The 23,742-nt window shown below is 51.7% G+C and overlaps 1 long non-coding RNA gene across 2 annotated transcripts; it reads right to left on the bottom strand.

The window, feature by feature from the left end:
- Nucleotides 1-2,143: 2,143 nt before the first annotated feature.
- Nucleotides 2,144-18,088, bottom strand: LOC119879500. 2 transcript variants are annotated; one of them, XR_005387551.1, is made up of 3 exons: nt 18,020-18,088; nt 10,040-10,116; nt 2,144-2,222 (listed from the first exon to the last, which is right to left on the bottom strand). It is a non-coding gene; the product is annotated as an uncharacterized LOC119879500 (long non-coding RNA). The 2 variants fall into 2 exon arrangements; XR_005387550.1 differs by lacking the exon at nt 18,020-18,088 and adding an exon at nt 12,403-12,538.
- Between the last annotated feature and the right edge of the window lie 5,654 nt (nt 18,089-23,742).

Genomic DNA, 23,742 nt, shown 5'->3' with positions numbered 1-23,742 from the left:
AAACAGTCAATCGGAAAAGGACAGACATTATATGGTCTCATTCATTTGGGAAATATAAAAATTAGTGAAAGGGAATAAAGGCAAAGGAGAGAAAATGAGTGAAAGTATCAGTGAGGGTGACAAAACAGGAGACACCTAACTCTGGGAAACAAACAAGGGGTAGTGGAAGGGGAAGTGGGTGGGGGTGGGTGACTGGGTGATGGGCAATGAGGGGGGCACTTGGCGGGATGAGCACTGGGTGTTGTGCTATATGTGGACAAATTGAACTCCAATAAAAAATTAAAAATTCTGGGGATCCCTGGGTGGCGCAGCGGTTTGGCGCCTGCCTTTGGCCCAGGGCGCGATCCTGGAGACCCGGGATCGAATCCCACATCGGGCTCCCGGTGCATGGAGCCTGCTTCTCCCTCTGCCTGTGTCTCTGCCTCTCTCTCTCTCTCTCTCTCTCTCTCTCTGTGACTATCATAAATAAATAAAAATTTAAAAAAAAAATTAAAAATTCAAAAAAAAAAAAGAAAATGGGCCCTTTATGTAAAATAAGCAAACATTTAACTGATGTATTCAGTAGGTCCAATAAATGGAAATGTATGACACTAAAAAAAAAAAAAAAAACACCAGGGAAATCTTCAGGGTTCTAAAGTATGTCATTGTTTTTCAAAAGATATCCGAGTGATATAAACAGGAACACCACAAGTACAGAAGTAAAAGCTGCTGAAGGCACAGATACGAACAATTTCACTACTATGTTAAATGCCGTAGATCATCATGAGAAAGATTTAAATGCATCAGTAAATAAGAATCTTTAAGTTTTGGACACAGTTTTTTTTTTAACATAAGCAAATATGCAATAATGTATTTCAAATGTGAAAAAGTACCTGTACCCATGGCCACCCTGGAGGAAGAGCATGCCAAGGGGCATGCTATCGGGATCCCCCACATGACAGAGCAGCCACCTGCCTCAGTGAAGCAACCGACTTCGGCCACTGAGCAACATCCTAAACGAAATCAAGAGCCCGCCAGAGCTACTACACTGGGGCAAGCTGAAACTTATGGGCCTGAGCAGTTTGAGCCGGGCATGGCAGTTGGTGCTGAGTGCATGGCCCGAGCCGAGAAGCTAGCTGCTGAGGCCAAGTCAATTTACAAGGCAGTCACACCTCTGATTCACTGTCCCGACCTGGAGGAGCCACCTACACACTTGGCCACCCTGCAACAAGAGCTCCCCCAGGTGCCCACTATCAATGTCCCCGGCATGCCATGCCAAAGGAATCACCTGCCTCAGTGCAGCAACCAGCTTTGGCCCCTGAGCAACATCATGTCAGCAGCCCACCCCAGCTCTGAAGGTGGGGCCTGATGAAGCTTCTGGGCCTGAGGTGATCGAGCTGGGCAGGGCTGTCGGTGCTGAGTGCTTGGCCAGAGTAGAGATACCAGCTGCTGAGTTGAAGCCAATGCATGAGGTGGTCAAATCTCTGATTCACTCTCCCAACAAGGAGGACCCACGTGCAATCTTGGCCACCCTCGCAGTAGATCATGTCCCAGCGCATGCTATCAGGGTCTGCCACATGCCGGAGCAACCACTCGTCTCAGTGGAGCAAATAGTGTCCACCCCTGTGCAATATCCTGAACCACCTCAACAACTGGCCCCAGCTCCTACCTTGGGGCCTGCTAAAGCTTCAGGGCCAGAGGTGATTGAGCTGGTCATGGCTCGAGCCGAGAAGCCAGCTGCTCAGACCAAACCAATGCATGTGGTGGTAACACCTCTGACTCACTGTTCCGACATGCAAGAGCTACCTGTACCCGTGGCCACCCTGGAGGAAGAGCACGCCCAGGTGCATGCTATCGGGTTCCCGCACATGCCGGAGCCGCCACCTGCCTCAGTGGAGCAAATGACTTTTGCCACTGAGCAACATCCTGAACCAAATCAAGAGCCTGCCAAAGAGACTACAGTGAGGCCAGCTGAAGCTTCTGGAGATGGAATACTTCCAAACTCGTTCTATGAGACCAGCATCACCTTAAGTCCAAAAGCAGACAAAGACCCCACCCGACCAAAAAGGAGAGTTATAGACCAATGTCTCCGATGAACATGGATGCAAACGTTCTCAACAATATACGACCCAATAGGATCCAACGGTACATTGAGAAGTTACTCACCGTGACCAGGTAGCATTTATCCCCGGGATGCAAGGCTGGTTCAACACTTGTCAAACACTCCATGTGACTGATCAGATCTGCAAGAGAAAAAACGAGAACCAGATGATCCTCTCAATAGATGCAGAGAAAGCATTTGACAAAATACGGCATCCATTCCTGATCCAAACGCTTCAGAGTATAGGGATAGAGAGAACATTCCTCAGCATCTTCAAAGCCATCTATGAAAAGCCCGCGGCAAATTATCATTCCCAAGGGGGAAATGCTGGGAGCCTTTCCCCGAAGAAGATCAGGAACGAGACAGGGATGTCCACTCTCATCACTGCAATTCAACATAACACTAGACGTCATAGCCTCAGCAATCAGGCAACAAAAAGAAATAAAAGGCATTCAAATCGGCCTAGAAGAAGTCAAACTCTCCCTGTTCACAGATGACATGATACCATACACCTGGAAAACCCAAAAGACTCGACCCCAAGACTGCTAGAACTCATACAGCAAATTCGGCAGTGTGACAGGGTACGAAATCAATGCCCAGAAACCAGTGGCCTTTCTACACGCTAACGATGAGACTGAAGAAAGAGAAATTAAGGAGTCAACCCCATTTGGGATGGCACCCGAAAGCATGCGCTACCTAGGAATAAACCTAACCAAAGAGGTCAAGGATCTCTATCCGAAAAATGACAGAACACGTCTGAAAGAGACTGAGGAAGACACAAAGAGATGGCAAACTATTCCATGCTCATGGATCCGAAGAATGAATATTGGGAAAACGTCAACGTGACCCAGGGCAATTTACACAATGCAATCCCTATCAAAATACCATGGACTCTCTTCAGAGAGCTGGAACAGATCATCTGAAGATTTGTGTGGAATCAGAAAGGACCCCGAATGGCCACAGGAAGAGTAGCCAAGAAAACCACAGCGGGGGGCAGTACAATGCCGGATTTCAGGTTGCACTGCAAAGCTGTGCTCACCAAGACAGTGTGGTACAGGCACAAAAACAGACACATCCATCAATGGAACAGAAGAGGAATCCAGAAGTGGACCCTCCACTCAGTGGTCAAGACCACATATTCGACCAAGCAGGAGAGACCATCCACTGGAAAAAAAGACAAGTCTCTTCCATAAATGCCACTGGGAATGCTGGACAGCCACATGCAGAGGAGTGAACCTGGACCACTGTCTCACACCAGACACAAAGATAAACTCAAAATGGATGAAAGATGTAAAAGTGAGATTAGATTCCATCAAAACCCTAGGGGAGATCACAGGCAACACCCTTCCCGAACTTGGCCACAGCAACTTCATGCAAGATACACCCACAAAGGCCAGAGAAACAAAAGCAAAGATGAACTATTGGGACTTCATCGGGATGAGAAGCTTCCGCACAGCCAAAGAGACACTCAACAAAACCAACAGACAACCTCCAGAATGGGAGAAGCTACGTGCAAATGACCCGTCAGATAAAGGGCCAGCATCCACGATCTCTAAAGAACCCATTCAACTCAACAGCAGAGAAACCAACCATCCAATCCGGAAATGGGCAAAAGACACGAACCGAAATGGCACAGAGCAAGACGTCGACGTGGCCGACAAGCCCATGAGAAAATGCGCCGCATCACTGTTATTTCCATCAGGGAAACACACGTCAAAAGCACAACGAAATCCCACCTTACACCGGTGAGAATGGGGAACATTGGCCAGACAGGAAACCACAAATACTGGACAGGATGTGCAGAAAGGGGAACGATTTCAAAATTCAACAATTTCAGAGGTAGCCATATTCACCTGAAAGGGACCAAGGGGGAGGGGGGCATGCTGCCGGCCAGGCTGGGGAGCTTAGGGAGGGACCTGAGAGCGGGGAGGGGGTGGGGGGAGGAGGAACAGCCAAGGGCCTTGGGGGGCCTGGGGGGGCCCAGCAGCCCAGGCCCTCAAGCCACCGCCCCAAGGCCCTGCCCTGACATCGCAAGGTGCCTGCATCCTAACCCCTCTGAGCAGCCGCGGATGGGTTCGGCGGCACCTCCCCGAGCCCCGGTGGAGGGGCCCCACACCCTCCCTGAGCCGCTCCTGTGAGACCTGACCTGACACGTAGGAGGCCCCGCCGCCGCCCCCCCTCCGAGAACAGGTGCCACCACTCCTCCCCCGCGCAGCCCTCTGCCCGGCACCCTGGCGGCCCAAAGGGTGTCCGCCGGGCTCGCCACGGGGGCGCCTCCATGCGGCCCCCAAGACTCACTGTCCCCCTCCGGTCCCTCCCAGGCACCCGCCGCGCCACCAGCCAGGGCCAGATGCCTCTCGCACAGCCACCCCGGGGCCCGTCACGCCTCCCGGGGCCCACGCTGACCTGCGCGCCGGGGGCCGAGGCCTGCAGAGCCGCTGCCGCGAGCCCGGAGCGCGGGGAACCGCGGGGAACCGCGGGGAACCGCGGGCCTGGACTGGGGGCGCGGCCGCGCAACCTCCTGCCGTGCCCAGGTGGCCGCATCTGCGCACAGCTCCTCCTGCGGCCACGCCCCGTCCCCCTTCAGGTCACGCTCGGGCTCAGGCGCCTGGGCAAGCTCCCGCCCCGCCCCCGCCACGCCCCCCGCAGACCTGCCACACAGAGGCCCGCCCTCCGCGGAGCCTACAGGGGACCCGAGACCGCCTCTGCCTCCCCCCGCTAGTCTAGTCGGGGCGCCGGGGCCGAGGCCTTGCGCCCCGGCTCAGTCCCGAGGGACACCTGCTCACGGAGGCACGGAGCCTCTCTCTGGCTCTGTGTCTCCATCCCTGTCCCTCCGTCCCGGTCTCTGTCTCTCCCTCACTGTCTCCCTCGCTCTCCGTCCCGGTCTGGCCCTGTCTCCCTCCCAGTCTCTCTGCCTCTGCCCCCACCCCCATCTCTCTCTCTCTCCCTCGCCCTCCCAGTCTCTGTGTCCCTCCCAGTCTTTCTTCTCTTACTGCCTATCATGGCCTGTCCCTCGCTGTCTCTCTCTCCCTGTCTCTGTGCCTACCTTCTTGTCTCTCGGACTCTCACTTGTCTCCCTCCCTGTCTCATTCTCTCCATCCTGTCTCTGTCTCGCTGTCTCCTCCCTCCCTGTCTCTGACTCTCCCCTCCTGTCTCTCGGTCTCCCTCCCTGCACCTTGGTCTCTCCCCTCTGTCTCATCTCTCCCTCTCTGTCTCTTGGTCTGTCTGTCCCTCCCTGTCTCTGGATCCTTCCTTCCCTGTCCTGTGTCTCTCCCCCATCTCGATCTCTCACCCCCGTCGTCTCAGTCACTCCTCCCTGTCTCCATCTCTCTCTCCCTCCCTGTCTCTCGGTCTCCCCCTCGCTTTCTCTCCGTCTCCCTGCCCACCTCTATCTATCTCTCCCTCCCTGTCTCTGTCCATCCCTCCACTTCTGTCTCTCCTTCCCTGCCTCGGTCTCTCCATCCCTGTCTCTCGCCACCCCGTCTCCTCTCCTCTCTCATCCTGTCTCTCGGCCTCTCCCTCACTGTATCTCGGTCTCCCTCCATGGCTCTGGCTCTCACTCCCTGTCTCTCTGTCTCCCCCCGCCTGTCTCTCGGTCTCTCCCTCCCTGTCTCTGGGTCTGTCCCTCCCTGTGTCTCGGTCTCCCTCCCTCTCTGTCTCTCCAACGGTGTCTAGATCTCACCCTCCTTCTCTCTGTGTCTCGGTCTCTCCCTCCCAGGCTCTCGGTGTCTCCCTACCTGTTTCCCTGCCTCTCCCTGCCTGTCTTTCTGTATCTCCCTCGCTGTCTCTGTCTCTCCATCCCTGTCTCTCTGACTCTCTTCCCTGTGTCTGTGTCTGTCTCTCCCCGCTGCCCCATCTCAGTCTGTCCCCGCCCTGCCCCCCACCCCGTCTCCTCTCCCGCCCTCTCTCTGACTCTCGCTCCCTGTCTCGCCGACTCTCCCTTCCTGTGTCTCTGTCTCTCTTTGCGTCTCTGTCTCTCTGCCAGTCTCTGTGTGTCTCCCTTCGTGTCTCCCAGTCTCTCACTCCGTCTCGTTCTCTCCATCCTGTCTCTGTGTTCCCCTCTCTGTGTCTCAGTCTCCCTCCCTTTCTCTCTGACTCTTCCTCCCTGTCTCTCAGTGTATCCCTCCCGGGCTCTCGGTGTCTCTCTGTCTCTGTCTCTCCCTCCCTGTCTCTCTGACTCTCCTTCCATGTCTGGCTCTCTCCCTCCCTTCCTCATTCTTCCTCCTTGTCTCGGTCTCTCCCTCACCATCTCTCTGTCTCTCCCTCCCCATCCCTATCTCTCCCTCCCTGTCTGTGTCCCCCTCCCTGTGTCTGTCCATCCCTCCAGTTCTGTCTCTCCTTCCCTCTCCACGTTAATGAAACAAAGGATGAGAACCGTAGGATTCTCTCAATAGATGCAGAAAAAGCATTTGACCAAATAGACCATCCTTTCATGATGAAAACCTTCTGCTGGGTACGCATACTGGGAAAAAAACCTCAATTATCATAAAACCCATGTACAAACGACCCTGAGAGGGAACGTGCTCTTCATTGGGAAAAACCTGGAGCTTTTCCCTTAAGGTCAGGAACACGACAGGGTGTCCACCCTCAACACTCTCGTTCGGCAGAATAGTAGTGGTCCTCGCTTTCCCAGCGACATTCCGAAACAGAAAAAAAAGGCATCCGGATCGGCAAAGAAGTCAAACTCTCACTCTTCACAGAGGACATGACACTCTATGTGGGAAACCTCACACAATCACTAGACTAGATCGTACGTAAGGGATCTATCCAACAAGACGACCTAACTAACGATCGTGGGTATCTATGCCCTGAATGTGGGAGTTGCCACGGATATCAATCAATCGCTAAGCAAAGTTAAGACATACTTAGATAATAATACCCTTTTACTTGGAGACTCGAATACGGCGCTTTCTGCAATTGACAGGTCTTCCAGGCACAGCATCTCCAAAGAAACAAGAGCACTAAAGGATACAGTGGACCAGGTGGATCTCACAGATATTTACAGAACTTTACATGCAAATGCAACTGAATTCACATTCTTCTCAATTGCACGTGGAACTGTGTCCAGAAGAGACCACATACTGGGTCACAAATCAGGTCATAATCGATACCAAAACTTTGGGATCGTCCCCTGCATATTTTCAGCCCATAATGCTCTGAAACTAGAGCTCAACCACAAGAAGTTTGCAAGGATTTCAAACACGTGCAGGTTAAGGACCATCCTGCTAAAAGGTGAAAGGGTCAACCAGGACATCAGAGAAGAATTAAGAAAATTCACGGAAACCAATGAGAACGAAGATACAACCAACCGTTCAGAATCTCTGGGATACAGCAAAAGCGGTCCCAAATAGGGGAAAGACATCGCAATACAAGCATCAATCCAAACACTGGAAAGAACTCAAATACGAAAACTAACCTAGCACCTAAAGGAGCTGGAGAAGGACCAGCAAATGAAACCTTCACCCAGCAGACGACGACGGTTAATAAAAATTCGAGCAGAACTCAATGAAATAGAGAGCAGAAGAACTGAGGAAACACATCCACAAAACCAGGTGGTGGACCTCTGAAAGAACCAATAAGAGAGAGAAAAACCATGAAGCCAGCCTTATTAAAAGAAGAGAGAAAAGACTCCAATTAACAAAAACACGAATGAGAAAGGAGAGATCACCACCACCACGTAGGAAATACAAGCGATCTGAAAAACTCATCCTGAGCAGCTATACGCCAATAAATTGGGCAATCGAGAAGAAACGAACGCATTTCCGGAAAACCACAAACTACCAAAAACGGAACAGGAAGACACAGAAAACCCCAACAGGTCAATATCCAGGGAGGAAATTAAAGCAGTCATCATCAAAGACCTCCCAGGACACAAAAGTCTAGGGCCGGGTGGCTTCCTGAAACACTGTGGAACACGTCAGAAAGAAACTGAGGAAGACACAAAGAGATGGAAAAGGGTTCCACGCTCCTGGGTTGGAAGAATTGATATTGGGGAAAATGTCAACGTGACCCAGGGCAATATACACAACTAATGCAATCCCTGTCAGAAATAGCACGGACTCTCTTCAGAGAGCTGGAGCAAGTCCTCTGAAGGCTGGTGTGGAATGCGAAAAGACCCCGAACGGCCACGGGAAGAGTCGCCAAGAAAACCACTGCGGGGGCAGCACAATGCCGGATTTCACGTTGTGCCACGAAGCTGTGACGGGTAAGACAGTGGGATACTGGCACAAAAACAGACACGCCGATCAATGGAACAGAAGAGAGCATCCAGAGGTGGACCCTCAACTCTATGGGCAACTAATATTCAGCCAGGCAGGAAAGACCATGCACGGGGAAAAAGAAAAGACAGTCTCTTCAATAAATGCTGCTGGGAACACTGGACAGCCACACGCAGAAGAATGAAACTGGACCATTCCTCTCACACCATACACAAGGATAAACTCAAAATGGACGAAGGATCTCAATTTTGCAAGACAAGAGTCCATCAAAATCCTAGGGCAGGACAAAGGCAACAACACCCTTCTTGAACTGGGCCACAGCAACTTCGTAGAAATGACATCAGCCACGAAGGCCAGAGAAACAAGAGCGAAGAAAAGGATTGCTGGGACTTCACCAAGATGAGCAGGTTCCACACAGCAAAAGAAACACCCGACAAAACTCAAAGCCAACCCACAGAGTGGGAGAAGACATGTGCAAATGACCCTGTCAGGTAAAGGGCCAGCATCCAAGATCTCTGAAGAACTTCTGCAACTCCACAGCAAAGAGACCAACGATCCAATCCGGAAGACGGGCAAGAGACATGAATGGAAATGTCACAGAGGAAGACTAGGCATGGCCGACAAGCACGTGAGACAATGCTCCGCATCACTGGCCGTCAGGGAGATATGGGTCAAAAGCACCACGAGATCCCACCTGACACACCAGCGACTGCGGTGAACGTTAACAAGATAGGAAACAGCGAAGGTCGGCGAGGATGTGGCGAAAAGGGAACCCTCTTGCACTGCTGGTGGGAATGTGACCTGATGCAGCCACGCCTGGAAAACCGTGTGCAGGTGCCTCAGAGAGGTAACAACGGATCTGCCCTGCGATCCAGCATGGGGGTGCACTGGTGGAGATGTACCCCAAAGATACAGATGCGGGGAAACACCGGGACACGTGCACCCTGAGGTTTCGAGTTGCAATGCCCACGATAGCCACACTGCGGAAGGAGCCTCGGTGCCCATCGAAAGATGAATGGATAAGGAGGGCGAGTGGTCTCTGTACACGATGGAAGATTACTCAGCCATCAGAAACGACAAACACCCACCATTTGCTTCGATGTGGATGGAACCAGAGGGTATTATGGCTGAGTCAAAGAAAAAGAAGGCAGTCGGCGAAGGACAAACATTCTATGGTCTCGTTCTTTTGGGGAGTATGAAAAAAATAGTGAAAGGGAACAGAGGAGAAAGAAGAAAAAAATGAGTGGGAGATGGCAGAAAAGGAGACAGAACAGGAGAGACTCCTAACCCTGGGAAATGAACAAGGGGTGGAAGAAAGGGAGGAACGCGGGGGGCGGGGTTGACTGGGTGACGGGCACAGAGGGGGGCACTTGATGCGATGAACACTGGGGGAGTTACACTCGATGTTGGCAAAATGACCTCCAATAAGAAAGAAACCTATAAACAAACACACAAACCTCCCAAGACACAAAAGTCCAGGGCCAGATGGCTTCCCAGGGGAATTCTATCCAGCGCTTCAAGAAGAAAGACTACCTATGCTACTAAAGCTGCTCCGAAAGATAGAAAGAGATGGAATACTTCCAAGCTCGTTCTTGGAGGCCAGCATCACCTTAACTCCAAAACCCAAGACCCCAAAAGGGGACAATGCTGGACCGATGTCCCTGATTAAGGCGGACGCACACCTTCTCCACAAGATATGAGCCAACAGGATCCGACGGGACATGATTAAGAAGTTACTCACCACGACCCAGTGGGGTTAATCGCCAGGGTGCAAGGCTGCTTCAGCACTCGGAGAACACTCGATGGGCTTCATCAGATCTGCAAGAGAGAAAACAAGAACCAGATGATCCTCTCAAGAGACGCAGAGGAAGCATTTGACAAAATACGGCATCCATGGCAGATCCAAGAGTACAGATCCTTCAGAGTACAGGGATAGAGGGAACGTCCCTCAGCATCTTCAAATCCATCTACGAAAAGCCCGTGGCAAATTATCATCCACAATGTGGAAACACTGGGAGCCTTTCTTCGAACATCAGGAACGAGAGACAGGGATGTCCACCCTCACCACGTCTTCTCAACATACTACTAGACATCTCGGCCTCAGCAATCAAGCGACAGAAAAAATAAAAGGCATTCACATTGGCAAAGAAGTAGTCAAACTTGCCCTCTTCACCGATGGCATGCATGGTACTGTACCCGGAAAACCCAAAAGACTCCACCCCAAGATCGTAGAACTCATACAGCAAATTCGGCAGCGTGGCAGGATCCTAAATCTATGCCAAGAAATCAGTCACCTCTCTATACGCCAACGATGACTCTGAAGAAAGAGAAATTAAGGAGTCGGTTCCAGTGACAACTGCACCCAAAAGCATGAGATACCCAGGAATACACCTAACCAAAGAGGTAAAGGATCTCTACCCGAAAAACCACGGACCACATCTGAAAGAAATTGAGGAGGACACTAAGAGATGGAAAACTATCCCATGCTCCTGGATTGGAAGAATTCATATATTGGGAAAATGTCAACGTGACTGACCCAGGGCAATTTACACATTGATTGCAATCCCTATCATCAAAAATACCAAAGGCTCCCTTCAGAGAGTTGCCACAAATCATCTGAAGATTAGTGTGGAATCAGACAAGACCCCGAATGCCCAGGGCAATATTAGAAAAGAAAAACCACAGCTGGCGGCATCACAACGCCGGACTTCAGGTTGTGCTACAAAGCTGTGCTCATCAAGACAGTGTGCTACTAGCAGAAAAACAGACACACGGATCAATGGGACAGAAGAGAGAAATCCAGAAGTGGACCCTCAACTCTACGGTCAGGACCATATATTCGACCAAGCAGGAGAGACCATCCACTGGAAAAAAGACAGCCTCCTCACTAAAGGCTGCTGGGAACGTTGGACAGCCACATGCAAAAGAATGAAACTGGACCATTCTCTCACACCATACACAGAGATAAAACTCAAAATGGATGAAAGATGTAAATGTGAGATGAGATTCCCTCAAAACCCTAGGGGAGAACACAGGCAACGTCCTTCCCGAACTTGGCCACAGTAACTTCTTGCAAGATACACCCGTGAAGGCCAGAAAACAAAAGCAAAGATGAACTATTGGGACTTCATCGGGATGAGAAGCTTCCGCACAGCCAAAGAGACACTCAACAAAACCAACAGACAACCTCCAGAATGGGAGAAGCTACGTGCAAATGACCCGTCAGATAAAGGGCCAGCATCCACGATCTCTAAAGAACCCATTCAACTCAACAGCAGAGAAACCAACCATCCAATCCGGAAATGGGCAAAAGACACGAACCGAAATGGCACAGAGCAAGACGTCGACGTGGCCGACAAGCCCATGAGAAAATGCGCCGCATCACTGTTATTTCCATCAGGGAAACACACGTCAAAAGCACAACGAAATCCCACCTTACACCGGTGAGAATGGGGAACATTGGCCAGACAGGAAACCACAAATACTGGACAGGATGTGCAGAAAGGGGAACGATTTCAAAATTCAACAATTTCAGAGGTAGCCATATTCACCTGAAAGGGACCAAGGGGGAGGGGGGCATGCTGCCGGCCAGGCTGGGGAGCTTAGGGAGGGACCTGAGAGCGGGGAGGGGGGTGGGGGGAGGAGGAACAGCCAAGGGCCTTGGGGGGCCTGGGGGGGCCCAGCAGCCCAGGCCCTCAAGCCACCGCCCCAAGGCCCTGCCCTGACATCGCAAGGTGCCTGCATCCTAACCCCTCTGAGCAGCCGCGGATGGGTTCGGCGGCACCTCCCCGAGCCCCGGTGGAGGGGCCCCACACCCTCCCTGAGCCGCTCCTGTGAGACCTGACCTGACACGTAGGAGGCCCCGCCGCCGCCCCCCTCCGAGAACAGGTGCCACCACTCCTCCCCCGCGCAGCCCTCTGCCCGGCACCCTGGCGGCCCAAAGGGTGTCCGCCGGGCTCGCCACGGGGGCGCCTCCATGCGGCCCCCAAGACTCACTGTCCCCCTCCGGTCCCTCCCAGGCACCCGCCGCGCCACCAGCGAGGGCCAGATGCCTCTCGCACAGCCACCCCGGGGCCCGTCACGCCTCCCGGGGCCCACGCTGACCTGCGCGCCGGGGGCCGAGGCCTGCAGAGCCGCTGCCGCGAGCCCGGAGCGCGGGGAACCGCGGGGAACCGCGGGGAACCGCGGGCCTGGACTGGGGGCGCGGCCGCGCAACCTCCTGCCGTGCCCAGGTCGCCGCATCTGCGCACAGCTCCTCCTGCGGCCACGCCCCGGCCCCCTTCAGGTCACGCTCCGGGTCAGGCGCCTGGGCAAGCTCCCGCCCCGCCCCCGCCACGCCCCCCGCAGACCTGCCACACAGAGGCCCGCCCTCCGCGGAGCCTACAGGGGACCCGAGACCGCCTCTGCCTCCCCCCGCTAGTCTAGTCGGGGCGCCGGGGCCGAGGCCTTGCGCCCCGGCTCAGTCCCGAGGGACACCTGCTCACGGAGGCACGGAGCCTCTCTCTGGCTCTGTGTCTCCATCCCTGTCCCTCCGTCCCGGTCTCTGTCTCTCCCTCACTGTCTCCCTCGCTCTCCCTCCCGGTCTGGCCCTGTCTCCCTCCCAGTCTCTCTGCCTCTGCCCCCACCCCCATCTCTCTCTCTCTCCCTCGCCCTCCCAGTCTCTGTGTCCCTCCCAGTCTTTCTTCTCTTACTGCCTATCATGGCCTGTCCCTCGCTGTCTCTCTCTCCCTGTCTCTGTGCCTACCTTCTTGTCTCTCGGACTCTCACTTGTCTCCCTCCCTGTCTCATTCTCTCCATCCTGTCTCTGTCTCGCTGTCTCCTCCCTCCCTGTCTCTGACTCTCCCCTCCTGTCTCTTCGGTCTCCCTCCCTGCACCTTGGTCTCTCCCCTCTGTCTCATCTCTCCCTCTCTGTCTCTTGGTCTGTCTGTCCCTCCCTGTCTCTGGATCCTTCCTTCCCTGTCCTGTGTCTCTCCCCCATCTCGATCTCTCACCCCCGTCGTCTCAGTCACTCCTCCCTGTCTCCATCTCTCTCTCCCTCCCTGTCTCTCGGTCTCCCCCTCGCTTTCTCTCCGTCTCCCCTGCCCACCTCTATCTATCTCTCCCTCCCTGTCTCTGTCCATCCCTCCACTTCTGTCTCTCCTTCCCTGCCTCGGTCTCTCCATCCTGTCTCTCGCCACCCGTCTCCATCTGTCCCCTCCCTGTCTGTGTGTCTCCATCCCTGTCCTCTCTCTCATCCTGTCTCGTCGCCTCTCCCTCACTGTATCTCGGTCTCCCTCCATGGCTCTGGCTCTCACTCCCTGTCTCTCTGTCTCCCCTGCCTTCTCTCGTCTGTCCCTCCCCGGTCTCTCGGTCTCTCCCTCCCTGTCTCTGGGTCTGTCCTCCCTGTCTCTCGGTCTCCCTCCCTCTCTGTCTCTCCCACGGTGTCTAGATCTCACCCTCCTTCTCTCTGTGTCTCGGTCTCTCCCTCCCAGGCTCTCGGTGTCTCCCTACCTGTTTCCCTGCCTCTCCCTGCCTGTCTTTCTGTATCTCCCCTCGCTGTCTCTGTCTCTCCATCCCTGTCTCTCTGACTCTCCTTCCCTGTGTCTGTGTCTGTCTCTCCCCCGCTGCCCCATCTCAGTCTGTCCCCCGCCCTGGCCCCCACCCCCCGTCTCCTCCCCGCCCTCGCTCTGACTCTCGCTCCCTGTCTCGCCGACTCTCCCTTCCTGTGTCTTCTGTCTATCTTTGCGTCTCTGTGTGTCCTCCCTTCGTGTCTCCCAGTCTCTCACTCCGTCTCGTTCTCTCCATCCTGTCTCTGTGTTCCCCTCTCTGTGTCTCAGTCTCCCTCCCTTTCTCTCTGACTCTTCCTCCCTGTCTCTCAGTGTATCCCTCCCGGGCTCTCCTGTCTCTCGGTCTCTGTCTCTCCCCTCCCTGTCTCTCTGACTCTCCTTCCATGTCTGGCTCTCTCCCTCCCTTCCTCATTCTTCCTCCTTGTCTCGGTCTCTCCCTCACCATCTCTCTGTCTCTCCCTCCCCCATCCTCCCTATCTCTCCCTTCCCTGTCTTGTCCCCTCCCTGTGTCTGTCCATCCCTCCAGTTCTGTCTCTGCCTTCCCTCTCCACGTTAATGAAACAAAGGATGAGAACCGTAGGATTCTCATCAATAGATGGCAGAAAAAGCATTTGACCAAATAGACCATCCTTTCATGATGGAAACTTTCTGCTGGGTACGCATACTGGGAAAAAAAACCTCAATTATCATAAAACCCAGGTACAAACCCCAGAGACGTAACGTGCTCTTCATTGGGAAAAACCTGGAGCTTTTCCCTTAAGGTCAGGAACCCGACAGGGTGTCCACCCTCAGCACTCCTCGTTCGGCATAATAGTAGTGGTCCTCGCTTTCCCAGCGACATTCCGAAACAGAAAAAAAAGGCATCCGGATCGGCAAAGAATCAAACTCTCACTCTTCACAGAGGGACATGACACTCTATGTGGGAAACCTCACACAATCACTATACTAGATCGTACGTAAGGGATCCTATCCAACAAGACGACCTAACTAACGATCGTGGGTATCTATGCCTGAATGTGGGAGTTGCCCACGGATATCAATCAATCGCTAAGCAAAGTTAAGACATACTTAGATAATAATACCCTTTTACTTGGAGACTCGAATACGGCGCTTTCTGCAATTGACAGGTCTTCCAGGCACAGCATCTCCAAAGAAACAAGAGCACTAAAGGATACAGTGGACCAGGTGGATCTCACAGATATTTACAGAACTTTACATCCAAATGCAACTGAATTCACATTCTTCTCAATTGCACGTGGAACTTTGTCCAGAAGAGACCACATACTGGGTCACAAATCAGGTCATAATCGATACCAAAACTTTGGGATCGTCCCCTGCATATTTTCAGCCCATAATGCTCTGAAACTAGAGCTCAACCACAAGAAGTTTGCAAGGATTTCAAACACGTGCAGGTTAAGGACCATCCTGGCTAAAAGGTGAAAGGGTCAACCAGGACATTAGAGAAGAATTAAGAAAATTCACGGAAACCAATGAGAACGAAGATACGACCAACCGTTCAGAATCTCTGGGATACAGCAAAAGCGGTCCCAAATAGGGGAAAGACATCGCAATACAAGCATCGATCAAAACACTGCAAAGAACTCAAACACGAAAACTAACCTGGCACCTAAAGGAGCTGGAGAAGGACCAGCAAATGAAACCTTCACCCAGCAGAAGACGACGGTTAATAATAAAATTCGAGCAGAACTCAATGAAATAGAGAGCAGAAGAACTGAGGAAACACATCCACAAAACCAGGTGGTGGACCTCTGAAAGAACCAAGAAGAGAGAGAAAAACCATGAAGCCAGCCTTATTAAAAGAAGAGAGAAAAGACTCCAATTAACCAAAAACACGAATGAGAAAGGAGAGATCACCACCACCACGTAGGAAATACAAGCGATCTGAAAAACTCATCCTGAGCAGCTATACGCCAATAAATTGGGCAATCGAGAAGAAACGAACGCATTTCCGGAAAACCACAAACTACCAAAAAACGGAACAGGAAGACACAGAAAACCCCAACAGGTCAATATCCAGGGAGGAAATTAAAGCAGTCATCATCAAAGACCTCCCAGGACACAAAAGTCTAGGGCCGGGGTGGCTTCCTGAAACACTGTGGAACACGTCGGAAAGAAACTGAGGAAGACACAAAGAGATGGAAAAGGGTTCCACGCTCCTGGGTTGGAAGAATTGATATTGGGGAAAATGTCACGTGACCAGGGCAATATACACAACTAATGCAATCCTGTCAGAAATAGCACGGACTCTCTTCAGAGAGCTGGAGCAAGTCCTCTGAAGGCTGGTGTGGAATGGCGAAAAGACCCGAACGGCCACGGAAGAGTCGCCAAGAAAACCACTGCGGGGGCAGCACAATGCCGGATTTCACGTTGTGCCACGAAGCTGTGACGGGCAAGACAGTGGGATACTGGCACAAAAACAGACACGCCGATCAATGGAACAGAAGAGAGCATCCAGAGGTGGACCCTCAACTCTATGGGCAACTAATATTCAGCCAGGCAGGAAAGACCATGCACGGGGAAAAAGAAAAGACAGTCTCTTCAATAAATGCTGCTGGGAACACTGGACAGCCACACGCAGAAGAATGAAACTGGACCATTCCTCTCACACCATACACAAGGATAAACTCAAAATGGAATGAAGGATCTCAATTTTGCAAGACAAGAGTCATAAAATCCTAGGGCAGGGCAAAGGCAACAACACCTTCTTGAACTGGGGCCACAAGCACCTTCGTAGAAATGACATCAGCCACCGAAGGCCAGAGAAACAAGAGCGAAGAAAAGGAGTTGCTGGGACTTCACCAAGATGAGCAGGTTCCACACAGCAAAAGAAACACCCGACAAAACTCAAAGCCAACCCCCAGAGTGGGAGAAGACATGTGCAATGACCCTGTCAGGTAAAGGGCCGTAATCCAAGATCTCTGAAGAACTTCTGCAACTCCACAGCAAAGAGAAGCCAACGATCCATCCGGAAGACGGGCAATAGACATGAATGAAATGTCACAGAGGAGACTAGGCATGGCCGACAAGCACGTGAGACAATGCTTCCGCATCACTGGCCGTCAGGGAGATATGGGTCAAAAGCACCACGAGGATCCCACCTGACACACCAGCGACTGCGGTGAACGTTAACAAGATAGGAAACAGCGAAGGTCGGCGAGGATGTGGCGAAAAGGGAAACCCTCTTGCACTGCTGGTGGGAATGTGACCTGATGCAGCCACGCCTGGAAAACCGTGTGCAGGTGCCTCAGAGAGGTAACAACGGAATCTGCCCTGCGATCCAGCATGGGGGTGCACTGGTTGGAGATGTACCCCAAAGATACAGATGCTGGGGAAACAACCGGGACACGTGCACCCTGAGGTTTCGAGTTGCAATGCCCACGATAGCCACACTGCGGAAGGAGCCTCGGTGCCCATCGAAAGATGAATGGATAAGGAGGGCGAGTGGTCTCTGTACACGATGGAAGATTACTCAGGCCATCAGAAACGACAAACACCCACCATTTGCTTCGATGTGGATGGAACCAGAGGGTATTATGGCTGAGTCAAAGAAAAGAAGGCAGTCGGCGAAGGACAAACATTCTATGGTCTCGTTCTTTTGGGGAGTATGAAAAAAAATAGTGAAAGGGAACAGAGGAGAAAGAAGAAAAAATGAGTGGGAGATGGCAGAAAAGGAGACAGAACAGGAGAGACTCCTAACCCTGGGAAATGAACAAGGGGTGGAAGAAAGGGAGGAACGCGGGGGGCGGGGTTGACTGGGTGACGGGCACAGAGGGGGGCACTTGATTGCGATGAACACTGGGGGAGTTACACTCGATGTTGGCAAAATGACCTCAATAAGAAAAGAAACCTATAAACAAACACACAAAACCTCCCAAGACACAAAAGTCCAGGGCCAGATGGCTTCCCAGGGGAATTCTATCCAGCGCTTCAAGAAGAAAGACTACCTATGCTACTAAAGCTGCTCCGAAAGATAGAAGAGATGGGAATACTTTCCAAGCTCGTTCTTGGAGGCCAGCATCACCTTAACTCCAAAACCCAAGACCCCAAAAGGGGACAATGCTGGACCGATGTCCCTGATTAAGGCGGACGCCACACCTTCTCCACAAGATATGAGCCAACAGGATCCGACGGGACATGATTAAGAAGTTACTCACCACGACCCAGTGGGGTTAATCGCCAGGGTGCAAGGCTGCTTCAGCACTCGGAGAACACTCGATGGGCTTTCATCAGATCTGCAAGAGAGAAAACAAGAACCAGATGATCCTCTCAAGAGACGCAGAGGAAGCATTTGACAAAATACGGCATCCATGCAGATCCAAACCCTTCAGAGTACAGGGGATAGAGGGAACGTCCCTCAGCATCTCAAATCCATCTACGAAAAGCCCGTGGCAAATTATCATCCACAATGTGGAAACACTGGGAGCCTTTCTTCGAACATCAGGAACGAGAGACAGGGGATGTCCACCCTCACCACGTCTTCTCAACATACTACTAGACATCTCGGCCTCAGCAATCAAGCGACAGAAAAAATAAAAGGCATTCACATTGGCAAAGAAGTAGTCAAACTTGCCCTCTTCACCGATGGCATGCATGGTACTGTACCCGGAAAACCCAAAAGACTCCACCCCAAGATCGTAGAACTCATACAGCAAATTCGGCAGCGTGGCAGGATCCTAAATCTATGCCAAGAAATCAGTCACCTCTCTATACGCCAACGATGACTCTGAAGAAAGAGAAATTAAGGAGTCGGTTCCAGTGACAACTGCACCCAAAAGCATGAGATACCCAGGAATACACCTAACCAAAGAGGTAAAGGATCTCTACCCGAAAAACCACGGAACACATCTGAAAGAAATTGAGGAGGACACTAAGAGATGGAAAACTATCCCATGCTCCTGGATTGGAAGAATTCATATATTGGGAAAATGTCAACGTGACTGACCCAGGGCAATTTACACATTGATTGCAATCCCTATCATCAAAAATACCAAAGGCTCCCTTCAGAGAGTCGCCACAAATCATCTGAAGATTAGTGTGGAATCAGACAAGACCCCGAATGCCCAGGGCAATATTAGAAAAGAAAACCACAGCTGGCGGCATCACAACGCCGGACTTCAGGTTGTGCTACAAGCTGTGCTCATCAAGACAGTGTGCTACTAGCAGAAAAACAGACACACGGATCAATGGGACAGAAGAGAGAAATCCAGAAGTGGACCCTCAACTCTACGGTCAGGACCATATATTCGACCAAGCAGGAGAGACCATCCACTGGAAAAAAGACAGCCTCCTCACTAAAGGCTGCTGGGAACGTTGGACAGCCACATGCAAAAGAATGAAACTGGACCATTCTCTCACACCATACACAGAGATAAAACTCAAAATGGATGAAAGATGTAAATGTGAGATGAGATTCCTCAAAACCCTAGGGGAGAACACAGGCAACGTCCTTCCCGAACTTGGCCACAGTAACTTCTTGCAAGATACACCCGTGAAGGCCAGAAAACAAAAGCAAAGATGAACTATTGGGACTTCATCGGGATGAGAAGCTTCCGCACAGCCAAAGAGACACTCAACAAAACCAACAGACAACCTCCAGAAATCTCGGTCTCCTCCATGTAATCCGTATCTCGGTCTCCCTCCATGGCTCTGGCTCTCACTGAAACCTCACTGTATCTCGGTCTCCCTCCATGGCTCTGGCTCTCACTCCCTGTCTCTCTGTCTCCCCCTGCCTGTCTCTCGGTCTGTCCCTCCCGGTCTCTCGGTCTCTCCCTCCCTGTCTCTGGGTCTGTCCCTCCCTGTCTCGGTCTCCCTCCCTCTCTGTCTCTCCCACGTTGTCTAGATCTCACCCTCTTTCTCTCTGTGTCTCGGTCTCTCCCTCCCAGGCTCTCGGTGTCTCCCTACCTGTTTCCCTGCCTCTCCCTGCCTGTCTTTCTGTATCTCCCTCGCTGTCTCTGTCTCTCCATCCCTGTCTCTCTGACTCTCCTTCCCTGTGTCTGTGTCTGTCTCTCCCCGCTGCCCCATCTCAGTCTGTCCCCGCCCTGCCCCCCACCCCGTCTCCTCTCCCGCCCTCTCTCTGACTCTCGCTCCCTGTCTCGCCGACTCTCCCTTCCTGTGTCTCTCTCTCTTTGCGTCTCTGTCTCTCTGCCAGTCTCTGTGTGTCTCCCTTCGTGTCTCCCAGTCTCTCACTCCGTCTCGTTCTCTCCATCCTGTCTCTGTGTTCCCCTCTCTGTGTCTCAGTCTCCCTCCCTTTCTCTCTGACTCTTCCTCCCTGTCTCTCAGTGTATCCCTCCCGGGCTCTCGGTTGCTCTCATGTCTGCTCCCTGTCTCTCTGACTCTCCTTCCATGTGGCTCATCACGTCTCCCTCACATCTCCTCCCCATCCCTATCTTCCCTCCCTGTCTTGTCCCCTCCCTGTGTCTGTCCATCCCTCCAGTTCTGTCTCTCCTTCCCTCTCCACGTTAATGAAACAAAGGATGAGAACCGTAGGATTCTCTCAATAGATGCAGAAAAAGCATTTGACCAAATAGACCATCCTTTCATGATGGAAACCTTCTGCTGGGTACGCATACTGGGAAAAAAACCTCAATTATCATAAAACCCAGGTACAAACACCCAGAGACGAACGTGCTCTTCATTGGGAAAAACCTGGAGCTTTTCCCTTAAGGTCAGGAACACGACAGGGTGTCCACCCTCAACACTCTCGTTCGGCAGAATAGTAGTGGTCCTCGCTTTCCCAGCGACATTCCGAAACAGAAAAAAAAGGCATCCGGATCGGCAAAGAAGTCAAACTCTCACTCTTCACAGAGGACATGACACTCTATGTGGGAAACCTCACACAATCACTAGACTAGATCGTACGTAAGGGATCTATCCAACAAGACGACCTAACTAACGATCGTGGGTATCTATGCCCTGAATGTGGGAGTTGCCACGGATATCAATCAATCGCTAAGCAAAGTTAAGACATACTTAGATAATAATACCCTTTTACTTGGAGACTCGAATACGGCGCTTTCTGCAATTGACAGGTCTTCCAGGCACAGCATCTCCAAAGAAACAAGAGCACTAAAGGATACAGTGGACCAGGTGGATCTCACAGATATTTACAGAACTTTACATGCAAATGCAACTGAATTCACATTCTTCTCAATTGCACGTGGAACTTGTCCAGAAGAGACCACATACTGGGTCACAAATCAGGTCATAATCGATACCAAAACTTTGGGATCGTCCCCTGCATATTTTCAGCCCATAATGCTCTGAAACTAGAGCTCAACCACAAGAAGTTTGCAAGGATTTCAAACACGTGCAGGTTAAGGACCATCCTGCTAAAAGGTGAAAGGGTCAACCAGGACATAGAGAAGAATTAAGAAAATTCACGGAAACCAATGAGAACGAAGATACGAAACCGTTCAGAATCTCTGGGATACAGCAAAAGCGGTCCCAAATAGGGGAAAGACATCGCAATACAAGCATCGATCAAAACACTGAAAGAACTCAAACACGAAAAACTAACCTGGCACCTAAAGGAGCTGGAGAAGGACCAGCAAATGAAACCTTCACCCCAGCAGAAGACGACGGTTAATAAAAATTCGAGCAGAACTCAATGAAATAGAGAGCAGAAGAACTGAGGAAACACATCCACAAAACCAGGTGGTGGACCTCTGAAAGAACCAATAAGAGAGAGAAAAACCATGAAGCCAGCCTTATTAAAAGAAGAGAGAAAAGACTCCAATTAACAAAAACACGAATGAGAAAGGAGAGATCACCACCACCACGTAGGAAATACAAGCGATCTGAAAAAACTCATCCTGAGCAGCTATACGCCAATAAATTGGGCAATCGAGAAGAAACGAACGCATTCCGGAAAACCACAAACTACCAAAAACGGAACAGGAAGACACAGAGAAAACCCCAACAGGTCAATATCCAGGGAGGAAATTAAAGCAGTCATCATCATCAAAGACCTCCCAGGACACAAAAGTCTAGGGCCGGGTGGCTTCCTGAAACACTGTGGAACACGTCGGAAAGAAACTGAGGAAGACACAAAGAGATGGAAAAGGGTTCCACGCTCCTGGGTTGGAAGAATTGATATTGGGGAAAATGTCAACGTGACCCAGGGCAATATACACAACTAATGCAATCCCTGTCAGAAATAGCACGGACTCTCTTCAGAGAGCTGGAGCAAGTCCTCTGAAGGCTGGTGTGGAATGCGAAAAGACCCCGAACGGCCACGGGAAGAGTCGCCAAGAAAAACCACTGCGGGGGCAGCACAATGCCGGATTTCACGTTGTGCCACGAAGCTGTGACGGGCAAGACAGTGGGATACTGGCACAAAAACAGACACGCGATCAATGGAACAGAAGAGAGCATCCAGAGGTGGACCCTCAACTCTATGGGCAACTAATATTCAGCCAGGCAGGAAAGACCATGCACGGGGAAAAAGAAAAGACAGTCTCTTCATAAATGCTGCTGGGAACACTGGACAGCCACACGCAGAAGAATGAAACTGGACCATTCCTCTCACACCATACACAAGGATAAACTCAAAATGGATGAAGGATCTCAATTTTGCAAGACAAGAGTCCATCAAAATCCTAGGGCAGGACAAAGGCAACAACACCCTTCTTGAACTGGGCCACAGCAACTTCGTAGAAATGACATCAGCCACGAAGGCCAGAGAGAAACAAGAGCGAAGAAAAGGATTGCTGGGACTTCACCAAGATGAGCAGGTTCCACACAGCAAAAGAAACACCCGACAAAACTCAAAGCCAACCCACAGAGTGGGAGAAGACATGTGCAAATGACCCTGTCAGGTAAAGGGCCAGTATCCAAGATCTCTGAAGAACTTCGGCAACTCCACAGCAAAGAGACCAACGATCCAATCCGGAAGACGGGCAAGAGACATGAATGGAAATGTCACAGAGGAAGACTAGGCATGGCCGACAAGCACGTGAGACAATGCTCCGCATCACTGGCCGTCAGGGAGATATGGGTCAAAAGCACCACGAGATCCCACCTGACACACCAGCGACTGCGGTGAACGTTAACAAGATAGGAAAAGCGAAGGTCGGCGAGGATGTGGCGAAAAGGGAACCCTCTTGCACTGCTGGTGGGAATGTGACCTGATGCAGCCACGCCTGGAAAACCGTGTGCAGGTGCAGAGAGAGGTAACAACGGATCTGCCCTGCGATCCAGCATGGGGGTGCACTGGTGGAGATGTACCCCAAAGATACAGATGCGGGGAAACACCGGGACACGTGCACCCTGAGGTTTCGAGTTGCAATGCCCACGATAGCCACACGCGGAAGGAGCCTCGGTGCCCATCGAAAGATGAATGGATAAGGAGGGCGAGTGGTCTCTGTACACGATGGAAGATTACTCAGCCATCAGAAACGACAAACACCCACCATTTGCTTCGATGTGGATGGAACCAGAGGGTATTATGGCTGAGTCAAAGAAAAAGAAGGCAGTCGGCGAAGGACAAACATTCTATGGTCTCGTTCTTTTGGGGAGTATGAAAAAAATAGTGAAAGGGAACAGAGGAGAAAGAAGAAAAAAATGAGTGGGAGATGGCAGAAAAGGAGACAGAACAGGAGAGACTCCTAACCCTGGGGGAAATGAAAAAGGGGTGGAAGAAAGGGAGGAACGCGGGGGGCGGGGTTGATGGGTGACGGGCACAGAGGGGGGCACTTGATGCGATGAACACTGGGGGAGTTACACTCGATGTTGGCAAAATGACCTCCAATAAGAAAGAAACCTATAAACAAAACAACAAACCTCCCAAGACACAAAAGTCCAGGGCCAGATGGCTTCCCAGGGGAATTCTATCCAGCGCTTCAAGAAGAAAGACTACCTATGCTACTAAAGCTGCTCC

Source organism: Canis lupus, unplaced genomic scaffold, assembly GCF_011100685.1.
Source record: "Canis lupus familiaris isolate Mischka breed German Shepherd unplaced genomic scaffold, alternate assembly UU_Cfam_GSD_1.0 chrUn_S934H1100, whole genome shotgun sequence".
Lineage (NCBI taxonomy): Eukaryota > Metazoa > Chordata > Mammalia > Carnivora > Canidae > Canis > Canis lupus.
Note: the sequence above shows the minus strand (reverse complement) of the source record. Positions and strands in the feature narration are given on the sequence as shown.